This window comes from Salvelinus fontinalis, chromosome 9 (assembly GCF_029448725.1).
Source record: "Salvelinus fontinalis isolate EN_2023a chromosome 9, ASM2944872v1, whole genome shotgun sequence".
Classification (NCBI taxonomy): domain Eukaryota; kingdom Metazoa; phylum Chordata; class Actinopteri; order Salmoniformes; family Salmonidae; genus Salvelinus; species Salvelinus fontinalis.
The window spans coordinates 50,374,787-50,391,936 of NC_074673.1; the positions used below are offsets into that span (position 1 = coordinate 50,374,787).

Sequence of the window (17,150 nt, forward strand, 5' to 3'; positions counted from 1 at the left end):
CCCCCTCCCTCCTTCCCTCCAGCTCCCCCAGCGTTAGGACGGGGGACGGGGCTGCTTTGAAGTAGGGAGTGTAGAATTGGCACTCAATAATTGAAGGAGATAAAAATAGCATCTGCCTTGTTTAGAAAGCTTTTTATTTTACACACCCAGATGGAGCGCCAACTCGCTCTCTCCCTCACTCACGCATGGCACACATGCTGGCTTGGCTCGACACGCACAGGCACACACACACAGGCTCACAGTGGGAGCTACAGGTCTGCATGTAGGGACACGTGTGTGTGTGTGTGTGTGTGTGGCGGCAGTTCTTGCTCTCCGTCTGTATCTGAATCGGATGGTAGTTTCACTTCACCTCTTTATATTAAGAGATTGTTTGTTTTTCAGTGAAGAAAAATACTTCTTGCGAAGGGCAAGCAGTATCATTAATAGTCTCCTGTTTCTTTTGATTGAGACCAAACTAGGCTCTCTCTCTGTTACATGCGGTATCAATTTGCCTGAGGACGAGGACAAAGATCAAACTCACGTGAGCAAATGAAGATGATGATGAAATCAATCTGAAAGTAAACATACGTACAATACTATTTTTAAAGTAACTTTTCTGTGTTTACAGATTTCTATGAAATATAACCTATAATTTATTACAATATGAGTGATGTCATTTTACTTTTTAAAATATTTCATTTCAATATTTTCAAAGCAGATGTTCTGTGTAGGAATTGTGTGGGTGTACCTCAAGGGTATACTGGTCATTCCAAATATTTATCTGACTAGACCGCTGATTGGCCAGCTCAGCCAATGAGCCAACATGACATCATGTTCTATGAGGAAATATCAAGCATTTTTAAGTTTAAGTTTTGGCCACAAATATGAGTATTAAATGAGTAAACCACATTATTTGGGCATGAGTTAACAGAATATGAACTTTTAAAAGTGAGATTTTAGCTGGACAGTTTAAGCGTTTGGGATTTCTAGTCTGTGGTTATTTCTCATTGAGGAATCTTTAATAGCGAGACGAGGCTGTGTTCCAAATTGCATCCTATTCCCTATTAAGTGCACTATTTTTGTCCAGGGCCCAGGTCCAAAATGGCACCCTATAACCTATTTAGTGCACTACTTTTGAGTAGGTAAGTACACTATAAAGGGAATAATGGCCCATTTGGGATGCTGAGATGCAGCAAAGAACATCCTTTAAGCAATAAGGCACGAAGGGGTGTGGTATATGGCCAATATAACTGTTCTTATGCGCAATGCAGAGTGCCTGGATATAGACCTTAGCTGTGGTATATTGGCCATATACCACAAACCCTGAGGTGCCTTATTGCTATTATAACCTGGTTGTCAATGTAATTAGAATAGTAAATAGTATTTTTTTGTTATACCCATGGTTTACGGTCTGATATACCATGTCTGTCAGCCAATCAGCATTCAGGGCTCGAACCACCCAGTTTATAATTGAGTTTGAACAATTGGGACGATATTCATAAAGCATCTCAAAGCAGGAGTGCTGATCCAGGATCAGGTCCCCCCTAATTATATCCATTATGACCTAAAATGACAAACTGATCCTAGATCAGAACTACAGTACAAACTAGTCATTTAAGCTTCATGATGTCTTTGTGTTTGTCTTTGCGTTGCAGAACAGATTCCATCCCACTCTAAGACCGCTGTGATCTGGTAAAGAGAAACTTTGAAACTCGGGGCGCATTCAGTTCGTGAAACGTTTTGCTACATTTCGTAACAGTGTCAATTGAACAACACGTTTTCCCCCAAGCTGCGTACACTGTTCTCCAACACTGCTCCCATTTTGTGGGTGTAGCGGGGTGTGAACTGATCCATATGAGCGTGGACATTTGAAATCACAAAACGTGCGCAGCAGCTCACACAAGCAGTGCAATACACTGCACACAATCACCCTCTGAGCCACAATCATCACAACGCTCTTCAACTGGTCGTTCAGAATAACCCAATTAAATGTTGCGCAACGTTGTGCCTTGTTGAACACGGCCCTGGTAGTCTGGTAGAGAGAATCCCTGTTTGTCAAGTGGAGACAGAACATCATGATCTTCTTGGCTGACATTGTCATGCATTGGTGTAGGTGTCAGTAAATGCAGATCTATGGCGGGGGAGACTCATCCTGAAGATTCACTTAAGGGCAATATGACTATGTCATGACATGGGTTGGACCAATACAAAGAAGAGTCATCTGATTGGATGTGTTCACTCAGTCTATTACTCTCGGGCCGTTTGAGTTGCACAAGTTACCGCTGTCATACTCTTGGTAATACTGAGTTCACTAAATAGGGAATAGGGTGCTACTTGGGGTGCAACCATTGTCTTCCAGATTCTCATGTTACAAACCTCTTTGACTTCATGGATTGTTTATGTGTGCCATTCAGAGGGTGAATGGGCAAGACCAAAGATTTAAGTGCCTTTGAACTGGATATGGTAGTAGGTGCCAGGCACACCGCTTTGTGTCAAGAACTGCAACGCTGGTGAGTTTTTCACGCTCAACAGTTTCCCGTTTGTATCAAGAATGGTCCACCACCCAAAGGACGTCCAGCCAACTTGACACAACTTTGGGAAGCATTGGAGTCATCATGGGCCAGCATCTTGTGGAGTCCATAACCCAACAAACTGAAGCTGTTCTGAGGGCAAAAGGGGGTGTTTTGTATATTGTGTGTCAGTGGAGGCTGCTGAGGGGGAGGACGGGTCATTTTAATGGCTGGAACGGCGTAAATGGAATGGCACCAAATACACGGAAACCATGTGTTTGATGTATTTGATACCATTCCACTAATTCCATTCCAGTCATTACCACGAGCCCATCCTCCCCAATTAATAAGGAGCCACCAACCTCCTGCGATGTGTGTTTGCGTTGACGTACTGTATGCATCGACAAACTACCATCTGTGTATGCATGCAATTCTCTTTTCCAGGCAGTAGGGGGAGACATGCTCTTAGCTAAACCTCCCCCTGATTGATCGTGACCAGGTATTTCCCAAACCAGCCATCCGGAGCCTGGCGCGCACGCGCACAAACACACAGCCGAAAATAACCAGGAGGTGGGGAAGGAGTGGGTGGCAGCAACACCAGGAGTGGAAGACAAAAGCAGAGGATGAGAAAGACTGAGCGCTGATACGGTTCCTCAGTAAGTAGTCAACATGAGGAGAGAGCAGGAGAACCAGGTGTCCTAAAAACGTAGAGAAACTCAATGAGCATTCTCAAATGGTGACACATATCTGGCCTCTATTGCTCCCAAAAACTCTACGTCACATACCTGGGGCCGTATGTATCCAGCGTCTCAGAGTAGGAGTGCTGATCTATGATCAGTTTGGTCTTTTAGATCACAATGAATAAGATTAAATGGACAAGGTGGATCTGATCCTAGATCAGCAGTCATACTCTGATAGGTTTTTATGGAAACGGCCCTGGAGTAACAACAGTACCTCCTGCCTCTAAAGCCTCAGATCATAAAGGTATTCAATCCCAAAACGCAACTTCTTATCGAATCCCAGTCTTTATCCTTAGAGGACACGTGTGCAGCAAGGGTACCTTGAATATCCTTATGATTGTAGGCTGCATGACCTGTCCAGATGAATGCATTGTTTAGCAAGATCTCGCCATAGTTTTACAAGTTCTGAGGGGGGCCTTGTACAGTTCACCACCATGGGCAGATCCTAGTGATTGATGCGGAAGTGATTAACGTATCTATGCAGCAGTTTGCAAATGCAGACAAGACACCAGGGCAGGGATGTACCAACACGCAGAAATAAATGCATCAATTGTGAACAAAAACTTTCTTATTCTTCCCTTTCATAAAAGAACACTGCCCGCCCCCTCATGTACAATGCTGGGAATAGTAACAGCACTGCTAGGCATGCTAAATATAGCAGCCAGTGAGTGCTAGCGTGTCAACTTCAGCAGGAGTGCTGCTACACGTGTGACTGTGGTGAATATACACAGCTTGCTATAAATATCAACCTCGCCATGCGTTGAACGAGATTCGTGGTTATGACCCCGTAGATAGCCCGTCGCATGTGAAAACATAAATGTTCGAATGATAACCGAGATTGAGCACAAAACAAAAACACGCAACATTGCGTAAATACTGCGACCATCTGCGTATCTAGAAGGGATTTATTCTCCCTATGTTACGTATTTCTGACAAAGGTCTCGGTTAAATCATCAATGTTTTGTTGTAGTGTTGGTGCTCTAGCTCATCAACGATGGATATAGGCTACTGTATGATATTGATATATACACACATATATATATGTATATATATCTCACACAAAGGATTTGTGTTTGAAAGCTCTGTGGGGGTTCTAGTGTATTTTTATTACCTGCCACATTGCAGAAATACAAAGCCAATAAAAATAGACTTCAGTTCTCAATCGAAGACGCTTGTGCAGTAAACCGTGACTTTATTTGTGATGGGAGGGAGACTTTAAAGCCTCGTTATGTAATATAGCATGTGAACGTCGAGAGACGGAAACCGGTTGGAGGGGGTTAGGGGGAGTGATAAGAGATGAAGCACCATGCTATGTGGTCTATGCATAAAGGGCTCCAAACACTCATAACGAGGGAACACTGTGTACTTTGTGTCCTCGAAGATTCGGGTGTTTGATTTTTTTTTTAACAGCTGTATACTGCAAACTATACTCACCAGAAGAACAAGTGCATTCCCAAATTCATGAATCTATTCATTCGGGGAACTCTGGGGAAATTCTGTGAATGACTGGGTGAAGGGATGAATGAATTAACCCAATGTGAGAGTGTGTGTGTGCATTCCCTGTCAATGAGTGCGAGTTGCAGGCAGCTAGCTAGCTACACGTTTGCGGGGGCGATATTGCACATAAAGGTTTCGGGTAAATGAAGAAAGAAAACACCCACCCACTCGCAAAAACACCCACGCACTTAAAAAAAACTGGTGTTGCGCAGCGGGTGAATGTGACAATGGCAGGGCACCCGTCCGTTGATAAATATCCACCGCCTCTATTCATGCAGACTCTTCTCTTGAGGTGGTTATTGTGCAGCAGCTCTGAACCATGTGATGTCGAGGGGTGGGTGGGGGGAATTCTATAAATAGCTCATATAGCTCAGCTTCCATTGACATCATTTAGGCAGGAGAGATGGAAAAATAAACAGGCAGGAATCGGGGAGGGGAGGAAAGGGATCCTTAACATGAGCTTGAAATTCAAATAGCCCCCCCACCCCCATAGTAAAAAAACAAAACATTGTCCGTTTCCTAGAACGACTATGCGTCTCCCAATACGAGATGGAATGGAAACCCGAAGGCAGATGGGAGGGACAGCAAACAAATTAAAAGCAGCCGTGTATACACACAGTCACATGTGGGAGACGCGGGGGCCACCCATAAGGCAAATGTTTTGGATAGCTTTTTTTAATAATGGAAATGGAAACCATGTATTATTGACATACTTAAAATCCAACCGTTTTTAGATGGCGGCAGTATTTAAATGTCTTTATCAAGTCATGCTTCCGTTATGATGGAGAGAGAGTTTAAACAGGGGGTGAGGTGACTGGTTTGTTTCTGTTTTCATAGAGGACGACAACACTCTGTTTCCATGGTCGGTGGTTCTTAGTCATCTCCTGAATCGTTCTCTCCAGCCAGCCTTGGCTCTGAACCCTGAGTGCTGCTGCTGCTTGGCTCCTGATGGTTCCCGATGACGTCTTATGATCCATCTCTGCTCGTTGGCCCCCTATCACACATCAAGTCTTCCCTCGAGCTCTGGAAAGGCAAGGATGACGACACATTTGCTTTACGCCAAAACACTCATATAGGCCTGTCACCCTTGGTAATTTGGTCGTAGATTTCATGATATATGCCTATGCAAGTAAATAAAAACACCGCGTATCATATCTGGAATGTGTTTTTATTACATAATGTAATTCTCCATGTTTGAGTATTGACAGTCTATCGGCCTTGGCTATATAGCCTATTAGTTCATCGTTTACCTGACAATGTCATACAAGGAATCCTTTGCTTTAGGCTACGGACAATCTCATTCACCCCAATGATTTCATCTCAACAAATTGGTTCCACACACACGCCTTTAAATCACGGAGCTATCATATTCTATTGAAGTAGGCCAAGTCTACTCTACCCCTTAACGTTTCAGCCCGGACCGCGTCGCTCATAGCCTTTCCCCCAGACATACAGTAATGGGTAACCCATACGCTATATCGAGACTTTTGAATATGCCGCTCGATTCTCTTAACAACTCTACGAAATATTATCATGTAGGTCACGTCTAAAGGGTGATGTGTAACATTCTGCGGGATCTGAAAAGTGTTACTCTCAACTCCTTGTTGGCAGGGTGAAATGATAAAGGAACGAAATTAGTGACACTTGGCAGGTACCTCACACTCTTGAGGTGAGATGTATGACTACGTCCCAGAAAGCACCCTATTCCCTAGTGCACTACTTTTAACCAAGGCCCACATAGTGATACTTTAAAGGTTTCAGACACTCCTGAGGTGAGGCGTATGACTACGTCACAATAGCATCATATTCCCTAAGTAGTGCATTAAGTTTGACCTGGGCCATAGGGCTCTGGTTAAAAGTAGTCCTCTGTATAGGGAATAGGATGCCTTTTGGGACGTAAAATGTGACTTTCCAATGTTCATATTTCGCTATTATCAACCTATTTGTAGTTTGGTTAGATCATAATTATTAGAGGTTGTTGTGTAGGGTATGCTCATGTGGCGAATGGTTACGTATTAAAGTGATACAGTAGCCGGGATTTACCGTTTGTCTCAACACGCACAGGAGCCTAGCGTTGGACAGCGCCACCTCGCCTTTCTAGGGAGCCACCTCAATATCGACGTTTGCGGTCGTGCAGTAAGTAGCCTGTGACAATTTGTCTGTAACAAAACTGTGAAGAACAACATAATAATGGTGCAAATTCTCACTATGATAAAATTATTTTAGTTCACAAATTCCCAGGTTTTTTAGAAAACCTGTTTGGATGATTCCTTGGAAGTTGTCGGAATTTTGCAACCCTTGGGCAAACTAAGTCAGAATCGTTGGCAGGTCCAGGGGGCTGGGGCTTCCAGGTTTGAGCTGCAGTCTGGATGAGATTAAGAACCCTGCCTCCCCCACAAGATCTGAGAGAGAATCACTCAATGACGCCAAGTTGGTGAATGAATTGCAGCTAAGTAATATCTATAATGTATATCTATGGTATATAATCCCAAAGAAAAGCTATATGTGAATGGATTTTGGAGTTTGTTTTTAGATTATACATCCCATCAACAAAGGCTCCCCTACTTTATATACAGATGTGACGCCCAGCTCAGCTCTCATCAAACCTGTAGTACGTCAGTCTTTGAGGCTACTTGTTCTTGTGTGTAGGCTGTAGTCCGTCTGGCTATACCGCCCGCCCGCAGGCCTGCCTGCCTACCTGTCTCCTGGGTCTGAGTTGCCTTGCAGCACGAAGGGTTAAATGGGGAAATGTAAACCACCCAACATTTACCCCCTTTCTCTCCCCTTCACCCCTTACCACCCATTTCGCCCCTCTCCCCTTGCCAGCTGAATTCATTTGCTACTTTTTTTGAAAGTCAGTCTTTCTCAGGGATATGCCTACCTAATGACGCAATGACGTCAATGCAGGTCAATAGCACACTGGTGAAGCGGACTGGCGGGCTGAGGCTACCGTGTGGCTGTGGCTGCGTGTGAACTAATTTAGTTGTCTCCCAATACCCGGGAACGAGTTTCCGCGGTAAATCCGTTAGTTTGCCCATGGTATAGCCATTATAAGAAAGATTGCCTATTGATAGGCTATCATTCCCTTCACACTAAACTTCGTTCTTTGACTCAATTGCTGTGAGAGCTGGTTGGACCTGGTCGTCAAACACTGTGAATGGAGCGCGAGATAAGTCGACCTGCATCACAATATCACATGTTGCACGGATCATTCATACTTCCCTGCTCCCTAGTCATTCACATTTATCGCGGTGCGCATCGCATAGCCTATGATGATGATTGAAATTACCCCGATTTTTGGCGGGCTTCTTTCATCCGTTGGTTTTCGCGCTTAACTCGGTGTTCCCGCCCGCGCTCTGTTCCTGAATAAGAACAACACCAAACATGTTCGCCCCAGATAGAGAACTGAAACGAAGCGCACGGCGTGACCCCCTTTCGCCGTCCTGCTTTGGGCTCCGGCCTAGAACTCTTTCCCTTTCTTTGTCTCAAAAAGCATCTCATTCAGACGAAGCCCTTTGTAGACTACTCGAGCACAACCAGACAAGACTTCTCACACAGGTAAGCGCTTTCTTTTGTACCGGAGGGAATCGTGACTACCCCAGAGGTGCGGAAAGTTGTCTCTTTTAACCCTGGCAATCAGGGTAGCCTAATACACGCAGTTATGATGAGACTTTAGTTCAGCATAGCCTTGCAGCACGCTATTTTATGTAGCCTTTGCACTGATATCCTACAGATGTTTTAGCCTAGGCTACATAGCCTTATATCTGAGGCATCTGAACACATGCATGTGCAAAAACGTTATTGTTATCGTTTAGGCTATGATAACTAACACTCTGGCTATATGGACAGTGGATATGTTGTTCAGAGTTACTGGGAGTTCTGCACTTTGGGAGAGATCCGCAATAAACACTGTGAGTCGTAGACAGTGCGGGCTGAGCTAATGCGTAGGCGTATTCACGTGTCGGTGTTCCTCCGCTTAGCCCGCTACTCTGCTGGGATGCCTAGTAACAGAGAGCATGGCACATAGCCTATAGCTGTCCATGGCAGCTCCGCACACGGCGCATAATAGATAAAGCTGTAAAGTTGATTCAGGGGCTAAGAGGTATGCACTTTTTGTAGGCTACGCTACTACACTTTGATAATACGTCCAGGGGGTACTTGCGTCAGTGAGCACTTGTTGTATATCGCGCTGATGCAAGGCATCCGAATTGCATAGACGGAGTTATTTGACCGTTTAGCTCACCTTAGTAGTTGCGTAGCTCGGTCACAGATTATTTTGTTGACCCCCTTTGCCTTGTGGCGTGTGAAAAAAAGTATTCGAGCAATTATTTAGCTAGACTGTATGCGTGTCCTAAAGGCAAATGAAAGGGATCTATACGTCTTGTTATGATGACAAAGAAACAACTAACTTGCAACTGGTCAACATAGGCTAGAGGTCTACTCGCTTATATGGACACGCATGAGATAATGAGGAAGACATACGCAGTAAACTATATGGTGCAGGAGCTCCGTTCAACGCAAAGCCTTTGCGCCGCTTAACTTCTCAGACCCATGGTCAGCGTCACCTTGTTGCTAATAACCACGGTCGAGCAGTACGTTACTGCGCCCCGCTTAACTTTTCAGAACCACGGACAGCGCCACTGTGCTGCCATTCTCACATCGGTTTTGACAAAGTGCTTTGTTTGCGCCGTTTTACCTTTTCAGGGCAACGGACAGCGCCACCTTGCACATATCGCCGCGGGCCACGAAGTGCTACCCCCATTCGCTTTTCAGCACCATGGACAGCGTCACCGTGCTAAGGGAGGTGAATTGAAATAGCTTTTAAAACCCATATAGGAACACAAACTGAAAAGTTGAACAACTTGTTAACTAGGCGTCACGTGGCTCCAACTGAAATTAACATTGAGTGTAGATAACTTCAGGAAGATGGCAGATAAAAAACGCCATATGAAATGTCTGGGATAGCAATTTTCAACATAGGGCGTTTCCAAGATTTGAAGAAGAATAGCTAGAATAGCTCAACACAAAAAAAGTGTGAGCGTACGCTATTTTAGGCAAACGTTTGGCTATACACCTGGGCTGGCGCACTAATAAGATCCTGTAAAAATAGATTTCTATGCAGTATACATCATTCAAAGAGTACAGTTCCTTAAGGGAGGAGCTAGCCTGCATAAATTGTTTTCTTTCTTCAGGGCTTTGTACCATAACTTTGGTGTCAATTGTGTGAGGAGTAGGGGTGGGAGACTGTATTCTTACAGCTGTCTCAGGTAAGAAAAATGCCTGTCTGTGTGTGTGTGTGCTGGGGTCCGTCGTCAGCTGGTTGGTTTGGATAACCAACAAGCAGGACACGTCACGCTGTGTGTTTGGAGGGAGGTGCCCCCACCGTGCATTGTCTGGCATTTGGCGGGTGGCCGGGTCGGGCAGGGCTCAGAGTCAGGGAAACACTGGTTCTTCAAAAACAAATTCTCCAGCTGACATTTTCATTAAACCGAGAGAAAGGTCCATTGAAACTAGCAGAAGTCCATTCTCCAGAGGGGGGATTGGAAGGAGAGGTCTCGGGCTGAGTGTGGCGACATCGTGCGGCGAACTCAGTGCGCTTCACTGATAGACCCGCTCATTGATATTTGTTGCTGGTTCACTGATTGAAAGATTGCAGCTGCAGCAAAGACGGCTGAAAGACAGAGAGATGGAGGGATGGAAGAGATGAGGGAAGTGGGAAAGGGGGGAAACTTCAAACAACATTACAGATGGCAATAGACTACTGTTCAAGAGTTTAGAGAACAAAGGAGAAGAGTCATTTATTAGTTAGGAATTGCATTTCTATAGCTATCCAAAAGCCCCATCTCATCTCACCCCTCGCCCTTAGTGTCAGGGGCTGCCCTAACTTGCACGCCACAGCGGGGTGAAACCTCCAGCAGCAAGTGGACATACAGTTTTGGCTTGTATTATAATAATAATATGTTATAATGATACAAGCAAATACGCGATATAAATAGCATCTACCGCTGCGACAGGCGCAACCCTTTTTTTCATCTGAGATTACTTTTCGAGGATAACCGCCAATCTCTGGGCAGACACACACACACACACACACACACACACACACACACACACACACACATACACACACACACGCACACACACACACACACACTGGTCTCGTGACTTTCCACGCGGGATGCTGGCAGGACGTCAGGATGAACCCGGGAGAGGAGAGTAAGGGAAGGAATTATAGAGGATGCCGATTGTAGAGAGAGGTGGTGGTGGTGTTGGGGTTGTGTAAGGATACGAGAGAGACTATTTAGAGCGAGAGTGACTATTTATGTCTAGGGTGTGTGTATAGGTTGTATCCGTCGTATTGGTGTGCTTGTGGTTGCGCTGACGATGCAGTGGGTGCGCGAGTTTGGCGCGTGGGTACGAGCAGCGGCGAACAGAGGAGCCAGTTCACGTAGAGATCGCATTGTTATTCTCACTAGCTCGGCTAGAATGTTTGCCTAGAAAATACACGGATGGGACCAAGCCTCAAGACTACAATTCATACCAATCCAGTAGACGAGAAAAGCGCATGAGAAACAGTGGAGGGGGAGATGGAGAGAAGGAGATTCCAGAATTGTTAATTCATACCAAGGAGCAATATGAGACGCATAGGCTGTTTCCCCTACCATTTTATTCTCCAAACCAAAAGCAGCGTCTTTAATCGGGCGCTGTAGGCCATATCTGTAAAGTGGGGAGAATCTTAACGTGACGTCAATGCCTAGTAACTGACGCAGCCCCTCACAAAAAAATACGGCTTTTATTCTCTCTGGTCAGCAAGCTTTTAATTATTCGTTTATTTTTTGTACAATTTTTTGAAGCAAAAACCACTGGGATAACGTGGGGTTATCCCTATTATGTGAAGGGACCTATTCCATTTCGTATGTAGGCTATTTTGTGAATTGCAAACCAACCAACAGCTGCGTAGTGAATTCTTCAGCGAAAGTTGCATGGAGACACACACGAGCGAGAAGGATTCGAAGAGCTGAGCGAGAGCACGGCGCAGTCAAATGGCGATAATAATAATATCTGAAAAGAAGGAGTGAGAGGGATATTAGTGGAGTAAAGTACTGTGCTTTGAGATACGGGGAGGGGGCTCTTGTGCAGAGTTGGAGAGGCAAAATAATGTACATTACATGCACTACACGTAACGTCCCTGAGCGATGCCTTTGTGAGTGTTTTTCCCCCTTACTGCCACCTAAAAATAGCAGCAGGGTTTGATCGTGCGCCAAAAATAGACGGAGGGTATCACTTGTATAAAAAGGAAGGCGACCCTGAGAACTTGGACGTGCCATGATTTAGGCTATATTAACCATGGACTGAATATTTGTTCATATCCAATTTCATTTGCCTCTGTTTCTGTAAAACATGTTCATGAATGAATTCTAAATGCATTTGATTTCTCTTTCCCTCGTTTCAGCAAGTGGTCCCTGCTACGGTAAGTGATACTTTGCACGTGCAATGTTTTTTAATTCACTGTAGTTTCTCTGTGTCATTTTTGCATGTTCCGGTGCGTGTCTACTGTCGTGTCTTGTCGTGCTTCCCATCACATTTAGCTCACAGTGTAGTAACAGAAAAATGCCATCATTCTTGGTCTTGACTTGGACACATCGGCATGTTTTTGTAGTTTTTGACAACATTCAACTTAAACCATGCACCTTTCTCTAAAGAAAGGGAATCACCGCAATGGTAAATAAGTGAAAACTCCTTTGTCTGTTGGCGCTGTTGAGTCTCTTTTCACATCTCATTCCCCCCGCATAAACCATACGCTTGCAAGGGAAAACCCTTCTCTAATGAGCACTAATTTGTCCTTATTTAAAACATTTTTTGTACATTTTTTTATCCCCTTTTCTCCCCAATTTTCGTCGTATCCAATCGCTAGTAATTACTATCTTGTCTCATCGCTACAACTCCCGTGCGGGCTCGGGAGAGACGAAGGTCGAAAGCCACGCGTCCTCCGAAGCACAACCCAACCAAGCCGCACTGCTTCTTAACACAGCGCGCCTCCAACCCGGAAGCCAGCCGCACCAATGTGTCGGAGGAAACACCGTGCACCTGGCCCCCTCGGTTAGCGCGCACTGCGCCCGGCCCGCCACGGGAGTCGCTGGAGCGCGATGAGACAAGGATATCCCTACCGGCCAAACCCTCCCTAACCCGGACGACGCTAGCCCAATTGTGCGTCGCCCCACGGACCTCCCGGTCGCGGCCGGCTGCGACAGAGCCTGGGCGCGAACCCAGAGACTCTGGTGGCACTGGCCCTAGACCACTGCGCCACCCGGGAGGCCCTAAAACATTTTTTTATTTGTTTTTTTTGTTTTTTTGTTTTTAAAGAGGAGTCTTAAAGACAGGAATGGAGAAGGAGGAGGAAGAAGGGGAGGGGTTGAAGAGGAAGAAAACAAGCACCTAGGAAAGGGGCAGCAGTGTCCCGAAACGTTGCACGTACTTGGGGGAAACCCGGTAGCTGTCCAACAGTAATGGTGCTGAAAATACATCGAGTGGCACTGGGGAGCGTTCCGTGATTCACCAAACCATAGGCAAGCGCGTTTAGAGAGAAAACCAATGTTATTTCAACGAATGATAGCCTGAAAACGTTTTCTCTTTCACGGAGCGTTATCGGAGGCGGAGTCCTTTACTTCAGGGGTAATACCTGAAACTACCGATTTCCCGCCTGCGTCGTTTGAACAGTTTTCCCAGATGATGTACAGGCACAGACAGGGAGGCTATAGGCAGATAGACTTGGATTACCCTTCTGCCCACGCCATCCATTTATATCGTCAGTGTATTTGGCTATACCGTATGCTATGATCGATTGTATTTATTTCAATGTAAAACCATCATCTGCAGCATCCCCAGTCATTTTGTTACTTTGCATAAGCAATGTGAAAGTTTTCATACGGCTTAATTAACTACTGCTGGCAAAACCGCCAGTCACCATACGCGTTTCATTGCTGCTTTTGGGATATGCTGCTTTTGAATAGGATATGGATGACTTCATGACAAGTACAACCTCGTTGGGAAGAGATTCGAGGCAGCGCTATTCTCTGCGTGTACAAAACATTAGGAACACCTTCCTAATATTGAGTGGCACCCCCTTTTGACCTCAGAACATCCTAAATTCGTCGGGGCATGGACTCTACAAGGTGTCGAATGCGTTCCACAGGGATGCTGGCCCATGTTGACTAAATTGTTTCCCACAGTTGTGTCACGTTGGCTGGATGTCCTTTGGGTGGTGGACCATTCTTGATACACATGGGAAACTGTTCAGCGTGAAAAACCCAGCAGCGTTGCAATTCTTGACACACTCAAATCAGTGCGCCTGGTACCTACTACCATATTCCTTTCAAAGGCACTTCAATATTTTGTCCTGCCAATTAACCATTTGAATGGCACACATACACAATCCATGTCTCAGTTGTTTCAACGCTTAAAAATCATTCTTTAACCTGTCTCCTCCCCTTCATCGACACGGATTGAAGTGGATTTAACAAGTGACATCAATAAGGGATCATAGCTTTCACCTGGATTCACCTGGTCAGTCTGTCATGGAAAGAGCAGGTGTTCCTAATGCTTAGTACACTCAGTGTACTTAGTACGATTCCAGTGGTTGTGGGCCATTGACCATCCCGTCTAATTTCTATTTTGGTCAGATTTCGCTCCAGAGTAACTTTGCGTTGTACTGTAGATGTGGTAGAGAAAGCAAGGAGCGGGGGTCTATATTGATGGTTCCACAACAAGATATTAGGCTGCCAAATGGGCAAGGAATCACCCATCCAATTAAGATAGTGTCATCCCTCTGAGCACAGACACCAGTTCAACGTCTAGTTTTGATTTACATTTGGTTGTTGTCAACTAACGTGAATTCAACGTCCAATCAACAAACAATTTCATCATGACATTGGAATTAGGTTCAAAGTTGGGCGAAAAAAAAACGAATTGCCCTTACATTGACGATTTATTGAAAATCCAATTAGTTTTCCACGTTAATTAAACGTCATCACATAGATTGTCTGGGTTGAAATGACGTGGAAACAACGTTGATTCAACCAGTTTTTGCCCAGTGAGATGTCGAGGCAATCAGAGCCAACTTAGTGATAATGTATAAAATAAAGTAAGCGACGACTCGCATGTCAAAATGTCGAGTCGAATTCAAACAATGCTTGTACCTGCCTGCAGTTTCGTTCACGCCACACAAGAATCATGCTCACTCACTCATAGCTACAGTCCTCGCACGACTTTTGTCCACAAGCCTATATATAGCATTCTTTTCGCCGCGGGAGAAGAGTTGCAGTACACGACATCCACGTTGTCATGAAAAATAAATCTTCAATGGCTGGCTCGTGTTGTGATAGAGTGTGGAACCATTCACCTGCTATATTACCTCCACCTTTCAAAAACCTCCGCCTTTTAGCCTTCCTTTTTGCCAAACGAAGCACCAGATAGGGCCAGATCTCCTTCCTTCAATAATTAAATGCTGGGCCGTGTAATTTCAGTGGAAACAACACGGATTCTTGAGTCGTGACTGTTAAAGTGAGTAATGCGCGCGTTGGCTGCGTCAGGAGAGGCAGTCACTGTGCAGTGCAGTGCAGACTGAAGGAGGGGAGGGGAGGGGGGGGGGGGGGGGGTCGTGACTGACTGTAGAGACGGTCGCAAATGAAAAGACCACCCAATAAAAATCCACAACAGGGCGACAAAATGGGGATTGGGAAACGTTTTTTTTTTATACATTTGCATTGCTGTCCCCCTGAATACTACTTCGTTCCTTTACCTTGTTTTACTGATCCTGGCAGCAACTTGAATGCAGGGAGAAGAGTTACAAGGATAGTGGAGTGGAAGGAGGAGAAGGAGGGAAAGAGGAGGGGGGAGATTGGTTTGGGATAAAAACGAGACACATATTGAGGAGGGAGGATCCAGATATAGATCGTGAACCCGACCTCCTACTCGGTACAGTAACTTGTCTAGTTCCAAGGGGGGACTAGGTATACCGGGACTCTTGTGGTATGTCTCTCTCCAAATTGATGGGGTCTAAAAACACTGAATATATAACCTCAAGGGTAAGTAGACTTCTACTATTCTGTAACTTTCCCGATTAATCTTAATTAATGAAGTTTATTAAAGATTGTTTAACTATTGGTGTGTGCAGAGTTTGATAATTGGGCTGGGTGACTATTGTTGTCATTGACTTGTTATCACTAACATTCTAGTGTTTTGTTCCGACTACTGCTAATGCTACTATGTGGGTGCCTTTTATTGTCGTTCTGGATTGCATTTATCACAATATATTGCGCTGTAATTCGGAATCTTTGACATGTGGTACTTTGACAACAAGTGTGTTTCGAGACCCCCGTGTCGTCACTACCAGTGGTATACTCCAGTGAACTCTCGCTGGTCATGCAATAGAATCGCTTCAGATGCTTGTCATGTTGTCGTTATCGTGGGGAGGAGGCACCGCGCTTTCCCACGATTGGTTTACATGCGTTCAGGGGACCGTATTCATATTAGCGTTTCAAAATGGTTAATGTCTAGCCTATATACAGTTGTAGTAACATGACGGGTTGTAATGCAGTAAGGATTTAACTAGCGAACCTGTAGTCGTTTATTATTTCGTCATTTTATAGTCAATCAAATTCATTGTGATCCGATATGTGTATCTCCCACATGCATAGCCGTAGCCAAGCTGCAATACATGCACAACTCGAGAATCAATCAATCGATATAATAAATCCACCCAAATGTTCTGTGTACATAACCCTATTCGCTCGCATTTATCAAGTCACTTTCGCCAGCTAGAACACAATTTGGTTTCCCTTTTTTTTTCTTTTTTTTTCAAAAAGGGGGGCCCCTATATGAGCAAGACACCGATTGGTCGATGACGACTTTTCGTTTGCTCCAATAAGGTCCCTCGCTGCTCTATATTTATTGCTAGCAGATTACTGCTTGCTCCCGCCTTACCCAGACCGCTCGAGCGGCTAGAGCGAGCTAGTTCTCCAGGAGACTTCCCGAACGAGGGGAATATATTTTTTTTATATATGTATACATATCTATAGAACCATAATAACAACTAAAACAGTGCTGATTCCGATGCTCGGAGCCTAAATGACCACATTGGCTAAAACATTTGCGCATTTAGAACAAATTATATTCGAAAGAGGGAGTGAGTAGGATGAACTTCGAGGGGAGGTGGGGGAGAAATTCAACTACCGAGAAGCAATGCGATTTAGGACCATGGACAGCGGTAGAAAGCAGTAGCGTTGGCATTCGTATGTAGCTTCGCTTGGAAACCCTATTTCTCCCCTCGTAGTGTGTGATTGAGTTGGAGACACACAATTGCCTCGGGTTGCGGATGGCTGAATGGACCCAATCCGGGATTGGCGATGGAAGCGGTCTTACTTGA

At 44.9% G+C, this 17,150-nt stretch overlaps 1 protein-coding gene across 9 annotated transcripts in view; it reads left to right on the plus strand.

The window, feature by feature from the left end:
• The first annotated feature begins 7,945 nt into the window (after window positions 1–7,945).
• Window positions 7,946–17,150, plus strand: part of LOC129862791 (very-long-chain 3-oxoacyl-CoA reductase-A-like) — a 60,318-nt gene continuing 51,113 nt past the window's right edge. Inside the window, exons 1-3 of one of the 9 annotated variants that reach the window (XM_055934761.1) lie at window positions 7,946–8,284; window positions 9,919–9,993; window positions 12,180–12,197. The gene's annotated coding sequence lies outside the window, so the exon portion shown is untranslated. The other 8 variants (XM_055934760.1, XM_055934764.1, XM_055934763.1 and 5 more) reach the window with 8 other exon arrangements.